Genomic DNA, 15,209 nt, shown 5'->3' with positions numbered 1-15,209 from the left:
GGATTCTGGAGCTTACTGCTAAAGGGTTCTCTAAAAAGTTTGGGATCTTGAGCTCCCATTCACCTTTAAGGAGCAGCATCCTGAAAGGTGATGCCTGTAGCATGTCCTAACTGGCACTAAAGGACTGAACATCACTTTCCTTGTTCAGTTCATGCAGCCCTATTATTGGAGCCCTACTTGGCAGGCCATTGGTCTCCCTAAGGTTCTAGCCCACCAGAAGGAAGGGGTTAAACCCTGCCATCAGGGGTTGGTGTAGAGAGCCTAGAGCTGCATGTCCAACACAGTAGCCACCAACCACAAGTGACTATTTAAATTTAAATTTGTTAAAATTAAGTTAAAAATTAAGGTCCTTAGGGGGCACTTGGGTAGCTAAGCTGGTTGAGTGTCTGACTTGAGCTCAGGTCATAATCTCAGGGTCCTGAGATGGAGCCCCACATCAGGCTGCCTGCTTCTCCCTCTCCCTCGCCCCTCCCTCCACTCGTGCTTGTTTGCTGTCTCTCTCTCTCTCTCTCTCAAATAAATAAATAAAATCTTCCCAAAAAATTAAGGTCCTTAGTCAAGCCAGCCACATTTCAAATGTTCAGTAGCTACCTGTGGCTAGTGGCTACTGAGACAGCACAGAATTATAAAACATGTCCATCATTACAGGCATTTCTATCGGACATCACGGAGATGTAGAGTTACCCTTTACCGAATGCTTCCTATAAAGTAGCAGTCTGCTAAAGCATCCCAGAGAGTTTGCTCTGAGGTCAGACTCTGGGTTTGAACCCCAGCTCTGCAGTCACTAACTGTGTGACCTTGAGCGAGTTTCTTCATTTCTCTGTGCCTCATTTTCTTCCACTGTAAATTGAGGGTGTACCATAGTAGTATCTATCTCATAGTAGGTTGTTATGAGTACTCCATGATATAATACAGTAAAACACTACCCTGGCCCATAGTAAATGCTCAGTTCCTGGTTTGTTTGGTTTTGAAAATGTTTAAATGTTTTCTTTAAATCTCACAGCAATCCTCTTAAGTGGATGCTATCATGATCCCCATTTACAGCTCGGGAAATTGAGGCTCAGAAAGATGAAGGAACTTCTCCAATGTCACATAGTAAGAAAGTGGCAGAGCTGGCTTTGAACCCTAAAGCCCACAGTTTTCTAGACTAACTCCTTTGAGGAGAAAGGATGGATATGTCCCTAGCTCCAGCTGGAACTCGTTTTAGCTCCATAGTCCTCTTTGCCAAGGCAACCTCCTGCCGACCCAGGGGCTCCAAGCACTTGGCTGATGCCCCATCCCCATCAGCAGGGGCCTCCACCATCAGCTGGTATCCATCAGAAAGCCTTCTCCTTCCTGCTGCCCTAGATGAGATGCTGGACCCGGAGCGCTGTGCAAATAGAACATGAATTCTGCTGACAGGGTAATAATAAGGATCCTAAATCAGCACTTGGACTGATTTTTGCTTTATATATATATTACTCAAATTACGTGTCAGGGATTAATATACATTATAAACCAGATGTGCCAGTTATATATTTCTCTCTGGAATGTCTCTCGGGTGCCTCCTGAAACTGCTACTGGTGTTAATCACATATTCTTCCCACCATGCTTGGGTCATGGTGGGGCCACAGACACCAGGACGGCCCGGATGGGGTCAGGAAGGCTGGGAGGCCTAGCGGAGCTGTAAGGAACCAGAACCTGATTTTCTCACTTTGAAACTAGGCCCAGCTACATTGGGTTTCTTTCTTTTTCTTTCTTTCTTTCTTTCTTTCTTTCTTTCTTTCTTTCTTTCTTTCTTTCTTTCTTTCTTTCTTTCTTGATTGTATTTATTCATGAGAAACAGAGAGAGAGAGAGAGGCAGAGACACAGGCAGAGGGAGAAGCAGGCTCCATGCAGGGAGCCCGACGTGGAACTCGATCCCGGGACTCCAGGATCAGGCCTTGGGCCCATGGCAGGCGCCAAACTGCTGAGCCACCCAGGGATCCCCTACATTGGGTTTCTCAATCACTTCTGTATCCTTCAGCTGTGTGGGCTGTAGTTTCCAGTCCCTGGTGCTTAGCCGGAGTCTAGTACATAGTATAGATTCAGAAGAGGTGGCAAAGGCTGCCAATGGCCCACCAAAGGTCTATTCTCTGCTTGTTTCCAATGAATAGAACTGTGATATTGGGGACGCCTGGGTGGCTCAGTGGTTGAGCGTCTGCCTTGGGCTCAGGGCATGATCCCAGAGTCCCAGGATCAAGTCCCACATCGGGCTTCCTGCGTGGAGCCTGCTTGCTTCTCCCTCTGCCTATGTCTCTGCCTCTCTCTCTGTGTGTCTCTTATGAATAAATAAAAAAAAAATCTTAAAAAAAAAAGAACTCTGATATTGTTTGGAGCTATAATGTATGAAGCTAAAAGTATTCACCTTTCCGACTTCCTTGTGGCTAGATATGGGTGTGTGAGTCAGTTCTAGCCAATGAGATGGAAGGGGAAATATACTGGGGACTTCTGGGAAGTTCTTACATAACGACCATTGCTTACTTTTTGATTCCTTTCCCCCTGGCCTGGAACATAGTCATGATGGTTATAGCTGCAGCCATGTTGCTGCTATGAGGTTCCAAGCATGAAAACAAAAGCCCACATGCTCACGTGGAGGTGTGAAAAGATGGAGTCTGGAATCATGTGGATATATCTGAGGCTTTGTTCTGGCCCTGTTCTGCCTCCTCCAGACACATTTTTTTTTCCCAGACACATTTTTTAAAAGATTTTATTTATTTGAGAGAGAGAGAAAAAAAGAGAGAGAGAGTGAGAGAGCACACACAGAGGGAGTGGGGAGGAGAGGGAGAAGCAGGCTCCTCCCTGAACAGGGAGCCCAATGCATGGCTCAATCCTAGGACCCTGGGATCATGACCTGAGCAGAAGGCAGACACTTAACTGACAGCCACCCAAGCGCCCCTTTTTATGTAAGATACGTAATTTCCCATCTTAAGTTTGCTGTATAAGAGTTTATCAAAGGCCTGATATAGTTGCCTTCTGTGCCCCTGTCATCCACAGAGAAGCAACTCTTAGGGGACCTCCCCTCAGTCCCTGCCTCTCTTCTCTGAAGTGTGGTCATCACCCCCTTCCTACCCACACTTGCTTCTCAGAGTATTTTCACCACATTCCCTGCTGGGTGGGCAGTGGACCATGACCATAGTTAATTGAGTCAGTGGAATAAATCTGACTCAACTGGATACTTTCCCTGAGAATTTCAACTGGACCCAGAGATTTGCATTCAGAACACACATACTGGGGATCCCTGGGTGGCGCAGCGGTTTGGCGCCTGCCTTTGGCCCAGGGCACGATCCTGGAGACCCGGGATCGAATCCCACATCGGGCTCCCGGTGCATGGAGCCTGCTTCTCCCTCTGCCTGAGTCTCTGCCTCTCTCTCTCTCACTGTGTGCCTATCATAAATAAATTAAAAAAAAAATTAAAAAAAAAAAAAAAAAAAGAACACACATACTGGCATCTCCAGCCCATCATGGCCCTGGGAGGGTTTGTTTGGCCTGCACAGCACTGTTTTTTGTTGTTGTTGTTGTTTGTTTGTTTTGATTTGTTTTGTTTTTTTTAGATTACTGATATTAGAAAATATCAAGCTTCCCATAAAAATCTAGATTTCTGGCTTCTCTTGGAATAGTGGAAAATCTGGCATCACTGGGCTTACATTCCATGTGGCAATAAAGGATGCTGCTGAGAAGTAGCTGCTCCCTCTAGACAAGCACACACTCTTCCAGACCCCATAGTCCCCACCTTTCCCAAGGTGTTCTTGCACATGCTCCACCTTACTTCTTCCCGTTGCCTGTCTGGCTCCTTCAGGTGCTTGAGTTGAAGACATCTGTTCTAATTAGTCTCCATAAGGCCCTGAGTCATGATGATGATAAAATGCTGCTCCTTGGGATGCCTGGGTGGCTCAGCGGTCGAACATCTGCCTTCGGCTCAGGGCGTGATCCTGGAGTCCCGGGATCGAGTCCCGAATCAGGCTCCCTGCATGGAGCCTGCTTCTCCCTCTGCCTGTGTCTCTGCCCCTCTCTCTCTGTGTGTCTCTCATGAATAAATAAATAAAAAATCATTAAAAAAAATAAAATGCTGTTTCTGAAGATCACAATGGCAATGAAGATCAATGACTATTGATGGTTACTATGAGCCAAGGAGCATACTGAGGGCTTTAAATACCATTATCTTATTTAGTCCTCAAAACAAGAAGGCCCTACCATGATCATTGTACAGATGAGGATTTAGAGACGGTTGTCACTAGGGATCCCTGGGTGGTGCAGCAGTTTAGCGCCTGCCTTTGGCCCAGGGCGCAATCCTGGAGACCCGGGATTGAATCCCACATCGGGCTCCTGGTGCATGGAGCCTACTTCTCCCTCTGCCTGTGTCTCTGCCTCTCTCTCTCTCTGTGTGACTATCATAAAAAATAATAATAATAAAAAAATTTAAAAAGTAAAATAAAAATATCAGCACTTTATTTTGCTGATAGTGATAGGTGGCCAAACCGCTGCGCCACCCAGGGATCCCAGTACTTTAAAAAAAAAAAAAAAAAGTAGAGACCGTCACTAGACCAAAGCCTCACAGTAAGCTATACATCTGGGATTCAAAACCAAGCATTCTGACATCCAAGTGAGTGCTTCCCCAGCTACAGACTATACTGCCCTCTCTAGAATTCAGACAAAGCCACAGCTGGAGAAAAATGTGGCAGAGGCACTAAGGGAGAGTGGGGGGAGCTAAGGCACCAGCATGAGAGGCGGAGTGGCTGCTGTGGCCCCTGGCTGTTTCCTGGCTCCTTGTGAGGCCTGGGTGTGCTCCACACTTCGGTTCCAAGGAAACCTCCACCAGGTTGGGATTCTTAAATGCAAGCAACAGAAACTGATTCTGATAGATTTTTTTAAAGTATTTATTTATTTATTTATTTATTTGAGAGAGAGAAAGAGCAGAGAGAGAGAGCACATGCACATGCACAAGTAGGGAGGAGGGTCAGAGGGAGGATGACAACCAGGCTTCCCACTGAGCAGGGAGCCAGATGTGGGGCTTGATTCCAGGACCCTGGGATGATGACCAGTGCCAAAGGCAGACGCTTAATCGACTGAACCACCCAGGTGCCCGATTCTGGTAGATTTATGTAGAAAAGGAATCAGTGGAAAGATACTGGGAAGCTTTCAGAATCACTAGGAAGGCTAGAGAACCAGACCAAGCTACCACAGAGGGAGAAGTACAGACTAGTCTGGTGTGGACCCTGCTGCCCCCACCATGGTATCAAACCCTTCAGCTTGTCCATCTGACCCTGCTAAAACTCCATACCTGACATGAGGGACTGCCACTGATCCTACAACTGGGCTGCCCCAGAGACGGGATATTGTTATTTCTGTGGCCACCATCACCACATTAGGCCTCTCGACTGCCCCTGGGTCCTTGTATCACTGGCTCCTCTTTCAAAATCTAATGTGTACACCTTTAACTGCCTAAGCCTAGCTAGGTTCCATACCCAACCCCTAGTTGCAAGGGAAGCTGGAAAGCAAATAGCACTTCCACATTCTACATTGGGAAGTGAGTTCTACTTCCCACTAAGACTCATATGGCAGGAAATTCTCCAGGCACAAGTATGGGTTTCTGAGTCTGGGCAGCTAAAAGGGGCAACTATAAATGAATATTTTTAAACTAGCTTGCTCTCAATTCAAGGTTGCATTAGGAAGGAGAACACTCAAATGGAATAAAGAGAAAAGAGAGTTTATAAAAATGCAAGAAGGGTCAAGGAAAACCAGTGAGGGATGGGAAAGCACCCCAGAGATCACAACAGTTGGGGGCCAGTGGGACTCCAGGCTTGAAGGGGCAAGGAGAATGATGCATATGGGAATGTGAAAAGAACTGGAAATGGCTCCAATCCATAGCCCCAGTGCCAAGGATGTTGAAGCAATAAATACCTTCATTTCTCTTTCCTTCCACCTCTTGCAGGTGCCTCCCAAGACTTCCCCAAACAAATAGGAAGCCAGAGAATAAAGGATCCTATTGATGTAATTCACAGAAGTGAGCCTCTGGGGCAGCCCCCCAGGAAGAGGAGAGTAAAAGGTAGAGGAACCTGCTTCTCCCTCTGCCTATATCTCTGCCTCTCTATGTTTCTCATGAATAAATTAATAAAATCTTAAAAAAAAAAAAAAAAAAGGTCAATGTCTTTGTTTCCAAAAAGCAGTCTTCTCTCTGTGCTCCCAGAGATTCTCCTTTGCTGTAGGTGAAAACAATTCTCCATCCAGCTCTCCAAATTCTGATTTGGTGACTCCCCTGGAATTCTGCAACTTGCCTTTTCAAGGCATAAAATGTCTGCCCAGATCTCTCAAGAGCTGCCCTGATGGGGCTGTTTCTTTATCCTTTAGTGCTTTACTCATTCTCTTTTTCCTCTCACAGCTTGATTCTCCAGTCAAATTCCCATCCTGGCTTCCCTCATTCCCCTCTGAGTGATCATCTCTCCATAACCCAGGCCTTAGCCTCTCTCTCTCCTCCTACTGCAAAGAACAATGTCACATCCCTACCTTAACTGCAGTTTGGTGACTCCATTGCCAGCATCATTTGAAATTGTTATTGCCTAGATTTCTGATGGAAAAAGCAAAGTTTCTCCTCATTCCTTAAGTTTTCAGCGGGTGGCCTTGATGAATGAGCAATGAAACTATGAAAACAGAGCTCAAAGGAGTGACTTTAGCAATGGGTTCATATAAAATCTCTGCATAGTTTATGAAACACATCCAATAAGTGATTACAAATGTTTAATGTATACATATACAAGTGACAATTGTAACTAAACAAAAAGAGAGTTTATCCACCCAATGCGCAGTAAGCCAATAAAAACTGATACAGAACTTTTACAATGAACAAAGATAGGTGGGGTAGCCTGGGTGGCTCAGCGGCTTAAGTGCCTGCCTTCAGCCCAGGGTGTGATCCTGGAGACCTGGGATCGAGTCCCATGTCGGGCTCCCTGCATGGAGCCTGCTTCTCGCTCTGCCTGTGTCTCTGTCTCTCTCCCTCTCATTCTATCATGAATAAATAAATTTTTTAAAAATCTTAAAAAAAAACAACAAAGATAGGCTATTCATTGGTGTGGTGCCACCTAAGAGAAAAGGGAACTAGTGCTCAAAAGTCCTGAACTCCCTAATGTCTTGCAAGGGAGGGTTTCAAGGGCAAAATTTGGGCAGGGGTCTCTCGAGAAGGTAGACACTGTTGATTGGAGGCCCATAAGGTCATGATAGCAGATATTACTTAACAATTTCTAGTGCTGCTTCATCTAGTGCCCCAGAAGTCTATTCCACCTCAAGAGACTGGGAATCTGAGAAAATCTTTGTTTTGTATGTTAGAGATTTTTTTTTTTTAAATTTTATTTATTTATTCATGAGAGACCAACAGAGAGAAGGAGGCAGAGACACAGGCAGAGGGAGAAGCAGAATCCATGCAGGGAGCCCAACGTGGGACTCAATCCCGGGTCTCCAGGATCACACCCTGGGCTAAAGGCTGTGCTAAACCGCTGAGCCACCCGGGCTGCCCTAGAGATTTCATTAGTGCTGATTAACTACCTGTCCTACAGTTTCCTTTGAATGATAAGATAGCATTCCCACCCTTTGAGCCTAGGCCTATGTGTTCCCTGGCCAGTCCTGTTGTGCCTAGGGGTGATACAACCTCTAGTGTTCATCTCCCATCTAAACTAACAAGATGGAGGCACCTGCATGGCCCAGTCGGTTAAGCATCTGCCTTCAGCTCAGGTAAGGATCTCAGGGTCCTGGAATCAAGCCCCATGTCATGCTCCCTGCTCAGTGGTGAGTCTGCTTCTCCCTCTCCCTCTGCAGCTCCACCTCCTTGTGCTCTCCTTCTGTCAGATAAATAAAATCTTAAACAAAAAAAAGATGGGCCCCAGCTTCATGTTATTACAAAAATTAGCATAACAGGGCACCTGGTTGGCTCAATCAGTAGAGCATTTCAATCTTGATCTTGGGATAAGTTTGAGCCCTACATTGGGTGTAGAGCTTACAAAACAAAACAAAACCAAAAAAAAAACCAGCATCACACACAATTCATGGGGAGATGTGGTAGTGTTGCGGCCTCTGATACTCCACACAGACATTCCTGCTCTGAGAAATGAAGACTAATTCCACCGGCTGCTGGAAGTACTAACTACAGAAAACCTCTAGAAGAAAGACTTATTTGGCAATTTCCTTGGCTGCTGTCTTTTTAAGGCAGCCTACATATAATAATTGATCAACTTGGGAACAGAGAGGACTGGTCCTCTGGCCCCAACTCAGGACAACTTTGAAAGCCTTTCTTAGCTTCAGACTTTCCCATGCAGTCAGTTGAAGCTTTTGTTCTGACAATGGTAGCTCAGAGTTCTCCCTCTGCTCTATCCTGTTCTTTCGTCTCTTCCACAGGTGATCCCAAGAACAACCCCCAATTAACCTCCTGCAGGTTTATCCCAGAGTCAGCTTTCCTGCAGGTTTATCCCAGAGTCAGCTTTCCAGAGGCCCCCACCCCCATCCATGCCCATTGGAATGTGACTTTGCAGCTTCTCCAGTCAAGAGATTCTATTTCTTCTCGCAAATCAAGACTGGCCTTGTGACTTGCAGCAGTGAATAGAATGAAGCAGAGGTAATACTGTACCGGTTCTGAGCCTGAGCCTCCAGAGGTCTCGCATGTTTCTCTCCTACTCTCGGAGCCCTGCCAGCACCATTGAAAACAAGCCAAGCTAGAGTGCTGGAGTATGAAAGACAAGTGGCCAAGTCACTGTTGTTCCCCAGCTGACAACCAACCACCCCCCAGAAGCAGAGCCACCACCTGATTACAATGCATGAATGAACAGACAAGAACAGAATACTACCTAGCTGAGCCTATACCAAACTGCTGAGCAGAGAGGATTATGACCTAATAAACAGTGTTGTTCTAAGTCAGTTAAGTTTGGGATGGGTTTGTCATAGCAATTCTTAAATGATACCAGAGAACTGCCTTTGAGAAACCACCTGTGATATTGTGATTTGTTATAAGAAATATATAATCTTTATCCTCATTTCTATCTCTGAGCTCCCCAATACCTTTGGAATTTCCTAAGTATTAAGAGTGATGGAGGTGTCTTTTGTTATGTTAATGAAGTGACTTCATGAAAGCTAAGAATGGGGGCTGGTTGACAACAGAGCCAGCTCCACTCATTAACCTCCTCACAGGGAAGAAAAGCTGGAAATTTTGTTCAATCATCAATAGCCAATGATTTAATCCAACAAGCCTTTTTTTTTTTTTTTAAGACTTTATTTATTCATGAGAGACAGAGAGAGAGAGAGAGAGGCAGAGACATAGGCAGAGAGAGAAGCAGGCTCCCTGTGAGGAGCCCAATGTGGGACTTGATCCTGGGACCCCATGGATCATGACCTGAGCCAAAGGCCACCATTGAGCTACTCAGGCGCCCCCAACAAGCCTTAATAATGAAGCCTCCAAAAAACCCTCAAAGGATGGATTTGGGAGAACTTCCAGGTTAGTGAACACTTGGAGACTGGGGAGAGCAACTTGCCTGGAGAAGATATGGAAGCTCTGTGCCCCTTCCTCATACCTTGCCCTATGCATCTCTTACACTTGGCTGTTCCTTTTATAATAAACCAGTAATCTAGTAAATAAAATGTTTCTTTTAGTTCTGCGAACTGCCCTAGCAAATTAATCAAACCTGAGGAGTTCATGGGAACCTCTGATTTATAGCCAGTTAGTCAGAAGCACAGGTGACCTGGGCTGGTGACTGGTGGCCGAATTGGGGGCAGGACCAACTTTGTAGGACTGAAGCACCACCTGTGGAATCTGACGCTATTTCCAGGTAGATAGTGTCAGGATCAAGTTGAATTCTCTCACACTCACCTGGTGTGCTGAGAATTGGTTATTGGTGTGGGAAACTCCTTCCTAACATTGGAATTCGCACCAGAACCTTTTAACCACCTTGATAAGAAAATAAATTTGTGGAGGCAGGAGCATCTGGCCACAAGCAACATAAAGGATGATGAAACAGCTTTCCAAGAGAAAATGGACATACCTTTTTTTTTTTTTTTAACTAATCTCCATGCTCAATGTGGGCTCAAACTCACAACCCCAAGATCAAGAGTTGCATGCTCCACCAGCTGAGCCAGACACGCACTCGGGGAGAACTTATTTTTTTGCCCCAGAGAAGGAGATAGAAAGATGGGACTGGAAGTGAAGGCATTGAAAAGCAGATAAGGAGGAGGAAGTTATCAGCAAGATGGTTTGAAACAAGGAACAATAAGGTTGAAACAGCAGGTGGAATCCCCCAGTAGGCAGGGATTTGCATGCATGGAGATGAGACAACTAAGCAGAGATGAACCTAATAGTTATTCTGAACTTCTTTGCATTTTCTTTTTTTTTTTGACATAACCACTTCTCTGTTTCTACGCATCCCCTCCAATCTTCAGGAAAATCTTCTTACAATATAGGAACCCTCCCACTCTGCTGGGAGAAGTTTAATTGCAGAGCAGTTTGGTAGTTTATTTATCTAGTGAAGTACAAAATGCACATGCCCTTTGACCTGGCAATTCCACTCCTAGGTTTTTACAAAGAAACTCTTGCACATATGCACCAGGAAACATGTACAGGATGTTTTCTCTTTACCCTTGTCTGTAATAGAAGAAGCTTGTTAAAATCTCAATTGTCTACAAGTAGAACTTTATATAGATGAATTTTAAATATTCCTAAGATAAAATACTATATAACAGTTAATATGAATGAAATATCTATGTATATATCAAAGATAGATCCCAAAATAGATTATTGTGTAACAAATAATACATTATTGTGTAAAAAAGCAAGTTCCAGATAATAAAATACGATACCATTTTTGTGAATTTTATTTACTTATTTTTAATTTCAAAGATTTTACTTTTAAGTTATTGCTACACCCAATGTGGGGCTCAAATTTACAACCCCAAGATCAAGAGTTGCATCAACTGACTGAGCCAGCCAGGCGCCCTTTTTGTGCATTTTAAGTCCATGCAAAACAGTGTTATGAGCATTTATGAATACATTATATACATAAAATTATAAAAACAGGATTTGGAAGGACAGACACCAAATTCCTGATAGTGAGTTCTCCTGGGGAAAGAAGTGTGACAGAGATTTCACTTTTAACCCTACTAGTTTAAAAACAGCAAATAGTATAAAATGAAGTGGATGATAAAATGATAGCATTCAATTCTGAGACTTGGGAGAGCATGGGTGTTTGTTAGATTATGTTCCATTCTTTTGTGTATTTAACATTTTTTTACCAACTGAGAAAAAAATCTAATTATACCCATGAATGCTTTCTGTGATTTGGGTGGTTATTTGTCTGTGTGTGGGGCTGACTTTCACATCTGGGTCACAGAAATTCATGCCAGAACCAGGCCCCAGAGGTGGATGTTACTGAGCATGTGAGCCCCTTGGAGTTTCAGACTCTTGGAGAAAGTTCTGTAGACCTACAAACTGTGAACCTGGAATCAAGTTAGTCTGAGATCACCCACAGTGAGAGACTCTAGGGTACATCTGGGTTGCATGTATAATTGTTACAGGCATTGATACCAATGGTAAGCTGGTCTTATCAATTACATGAGTGTGAAAAAAATTCATCTCATTTTTCTGATTTTCCAGTGTCTACGATCAAGCTAGATATGCATGCATATCTTGGCATATTTCTTCCAGTCATTTAGAAAATTAACTCTAGGAGTGCCTGGGTGATTCAGTCAGTTGAGCATCTGACTCTTGATTTCAGCTCATCTCATGACCTCAGGGTCCTGGAATCAAGCCCCAAGTCAGGCTCCACACTTAGCAGAGGAGTCTATCCCCCTGCCATGACCCCTCCTCCACCATGTGCATGCAAGTGTGCATTCTTACTCTCAAAATATATAAATCTTATTAAAAAGAAGAAAGAAAGAAAAAATAAAAATAAAAAAAGAAGAAAGAAAGAAAGAAAGAAAGAAAGAAAGAAAGAAAGAAAGAAAGAAAGAAAAAGAAAGAAAGAAAATTAACTCTACCCATTGCATCCAAATGTTTTTTGTAAGTCTGGAAACTATTCGCACAAAAATTTTTTGAGTGGGAGTTTATGTATGGGAATTAAGGAAGGAGTGAGATTTCACATGTGATAAACAATGCAGAATCATAATAGCTAATGTTACATAGCTCTATGTCTGTTCCGGGTACTTTACATACAGTGACTCACATCTTTATGCCAACCTTAAAAAACATGTTATCACCTTCAATTTATAGAGAGGAAACTGAAGCCCAGAGAGGTTACTCACCCAAGATCACAAGTGGAATAGGTATTGGAGCCAAGACTCGAACACAGGAAGTTTGTGCCCAGAGTCCACACTTTTTTTTTTTAAAGATTTTATTTATTCATGAGAGACAGAGAGAGAGAGAGAGAGAGGGAAAGACAGAGAGAGAGAGGCAGAGACACAGGCAGACACACAGAGGGAGAAGCAGGTTTCCTGCAAGGATCCCGATGTGGGACTCGATCCTGGGATCACGCCCTGAGCCGAAGGCAGATGCTGAGGCACTGCCACTGAGGTGCCACTGAGGCACCCTGGCGACCCCCAGAGTCCCCACTTTTTTTTTTCTTTTTTTAAGATTTTATCCATTTATTCATAGTGACACACACACACACAGAGGCAGAGACACAGGCAGAGAGAGAAGCAGGCTCCATGCAGGGACCCCGACGTGGGACTTGATCCCGAGACTCCAGGATCACACCCCAGGCTGCAGGCCGCACTAAACCACTGCGCCGCAGGGGCTGCCCTAGTCCACACTGTTAACCACTGAACCTTACCATCTTTCCAGACTTACCAGAAAGCCTGGAGTCAGAGGTGCACAAAAGTAATGCATAAAATTCACAGGACCTTCTCTAGCACTTTCTCACAGGCATTGTTCTAAGACCTTATTAGGTGTTAACTTGCATAAAAGGTCAAGTGGGAGATTTGAATCCATCCTGAGTCACTCTCAGAAGGCTGGAAGAGGCAGGGAAAATGTAGGTTGTGTGAGGCACGTGGGTGGTTCAGTTAAGCATGACTCTTGATTTCAGCTCAGGTCATGATCTCAGGGTTGTGAGATTGAGTCCCAAGTCTGGCTCTGTGTTGAGCATGGATCTCCTTAAGATTATCTCTCCCCTGGGACGCCTGGGTGGCTTAGCGGTAAAGCGTCTGCCTTCAGCCCAGGGTGCGATCCTGGGGCCCTGGGATTGAGTCCCACATCGGGCTCCCTGCATGGAGCTGCTTCTCCCTCTGCCTCGTTCTCTCTCTCTCTCTCTCTTTCTCTGTCTCTCATGAATACATAAATTAAAAAAATTATCTTTCCAAAAAAAAAAAATTATCTTTCCCATCTGCCCCTCCTCACTGCTTGTGTGTGTTCTAAAAATAAATATATTTTTAAATAATAAAAATTAAAAAAATAAAATGTAGATTGTATGCCTTATCTCACTGACTGCTTATAAACTACAATCTAAAGTTGGCTTAGGGGATCCCTGGGTGGCTCAGCGGTTTGGTACCTGCCTTTAGCCCAGGGCACGATCCTGGAGTCCTGGGATTAAGTCCCGCATCCAGCTCCCGGTATGGAGCCTGCTTCTCCCTCTGCCTGTGTCTCTGCCTCTCTCTATCTGTGTCTCTCATGAATAAATAAATAAAATCTTAAAAAAAAAAAAAGTAGAGAGAGAGTGTGAGCGAACGCAAGCAGGGCGAGCAGCAGGCAGAGGGAGAAACAGGTTCCCTGCTGAGTAGGATCCCCATTCGGGGTTTGATCCAAAGACCCCAGGATCATGACTTGAGATGAAAGCAGACGCTTAACCGACTGAGCCACCCAGATGCTTCTGCCTTTTCCAACACATTATGGGAGATTAGGGGCTGGACTACTGCAGTGATGATTCCAAATATCTCTGAGGGGGTGGGCCCAGGTTCCATCTCTGGAGACAACCTTCTCTCTTGTCTCTCCATTGCTTCAGAAATTTCAGTTCATTTATTCATCCATGCATGTACACATTTGTTCATTCTTACATTGATTTTAGCAATACTTGTTAAGCACAGATCCTGCTCCAATACAGTGGTGGTAAATAAAGCAGATATGGAAACTGCACCTATGGAACTTACATACTGTGGGGAAGTCAGACAATAAGCAGGTAAACAGATGTAAATTAAAATTGTGATAAGTGCTTTGAAGGAGCCCAAAGAGGGCATTACTGAGACCTGTACCACAGCACAGCAAGGGTAGCCATCAGTAATGGACAAACATCCATGGGTCCAGGGAGACCAGGCTTTAAATTTTTTTAAAGTTTTTTATGTATTTATGATAGTCACAGAGAGAAAGAGAGAGAGGCAGAGACACAGGCAGAGGGAGAAGCAGGCTCCATGCACCCGGAGCCCGGTGTGGGATTCGATCCCGGGTCTCCAGGATCGCGCCCTGGGCCAAAGGCAGGCGCCAAACCGCTGCGCCACCCAGGGATCCCGAGACCAGGCTTTAACAGCAACATAGTGATGCAGTGAGAAGCAATGTAGTGAAATGATCAGACTTCCTAGTTCTCTCTGTGGGTGGCATTGGAACTGAACTGATGCTCTAAACCCAAATTATCCCCTAGGCTTTGAAAATTCAGGAATCAGGGGAAGCCCAATGAGGGAGATTTTGGCTCTTATACAAATAAGGGCATGTAAGCATTTGAATGAGTGGGAAATTGAAAAACAGTTATTTGTGCCCTCAAGTGAACAACGTAGGTCATTCTGGTTATTCTAGTTTATTTTTTATTTAAGAATAAGAAAAGACCATTTTTAAAAAACAGATTTTATTTATTTATTCATGAGAGACAAACTGAGAGGCAGAGACATAGGCAGAGGGAGAAGTAGGCTCCCCACAGGGAGCCCCGATGCGGGACCCAATCCCAGGACCCCAGGATCACACCCTGAGCCAAAGGCAGATGCTCAACCGCTGAGCCACCCAAGAGTCCCGAAGGAGGGACATTTTTAAGGTGCCTGGATGTCTCAGTCGGTTAAGCATTTGTCCTCAGCTCAGGTCATGATCACAAGGTCCTGGAATCCAGCCCCACATGGGGTTCCCTGGTCAGCAAGGAGTCTGCTTCTCCCTCTCTCTGCCCCTCCCCCATTTGTGCACGTGCTGTCAAATAAATAAACAAATCTTTTTAAAAAAAGACCATTTTTAATTTTTCTTTCACTTATTCCTTCCTAAA

This window comes from Canis lupus, chromosome 24 (assembly GCF_011100685.1).
Source record: "Canis lupus familiaris isolate Mischka breed German Shepherd chromosome 24, alternate assembly UU_Cfam_GSD_1.0, whole genome shotgun sequence".
Lineage (NCBI taxonomy): Eukaryota > Metazoa > Chordata > Mammalia > Carnivora > Canidae > Canis > Canis lupus.
The sequence above is the reverse complement of the archived record's forward strand: the minus strand, read 5'-3'. Positions refer to the sequence as shown.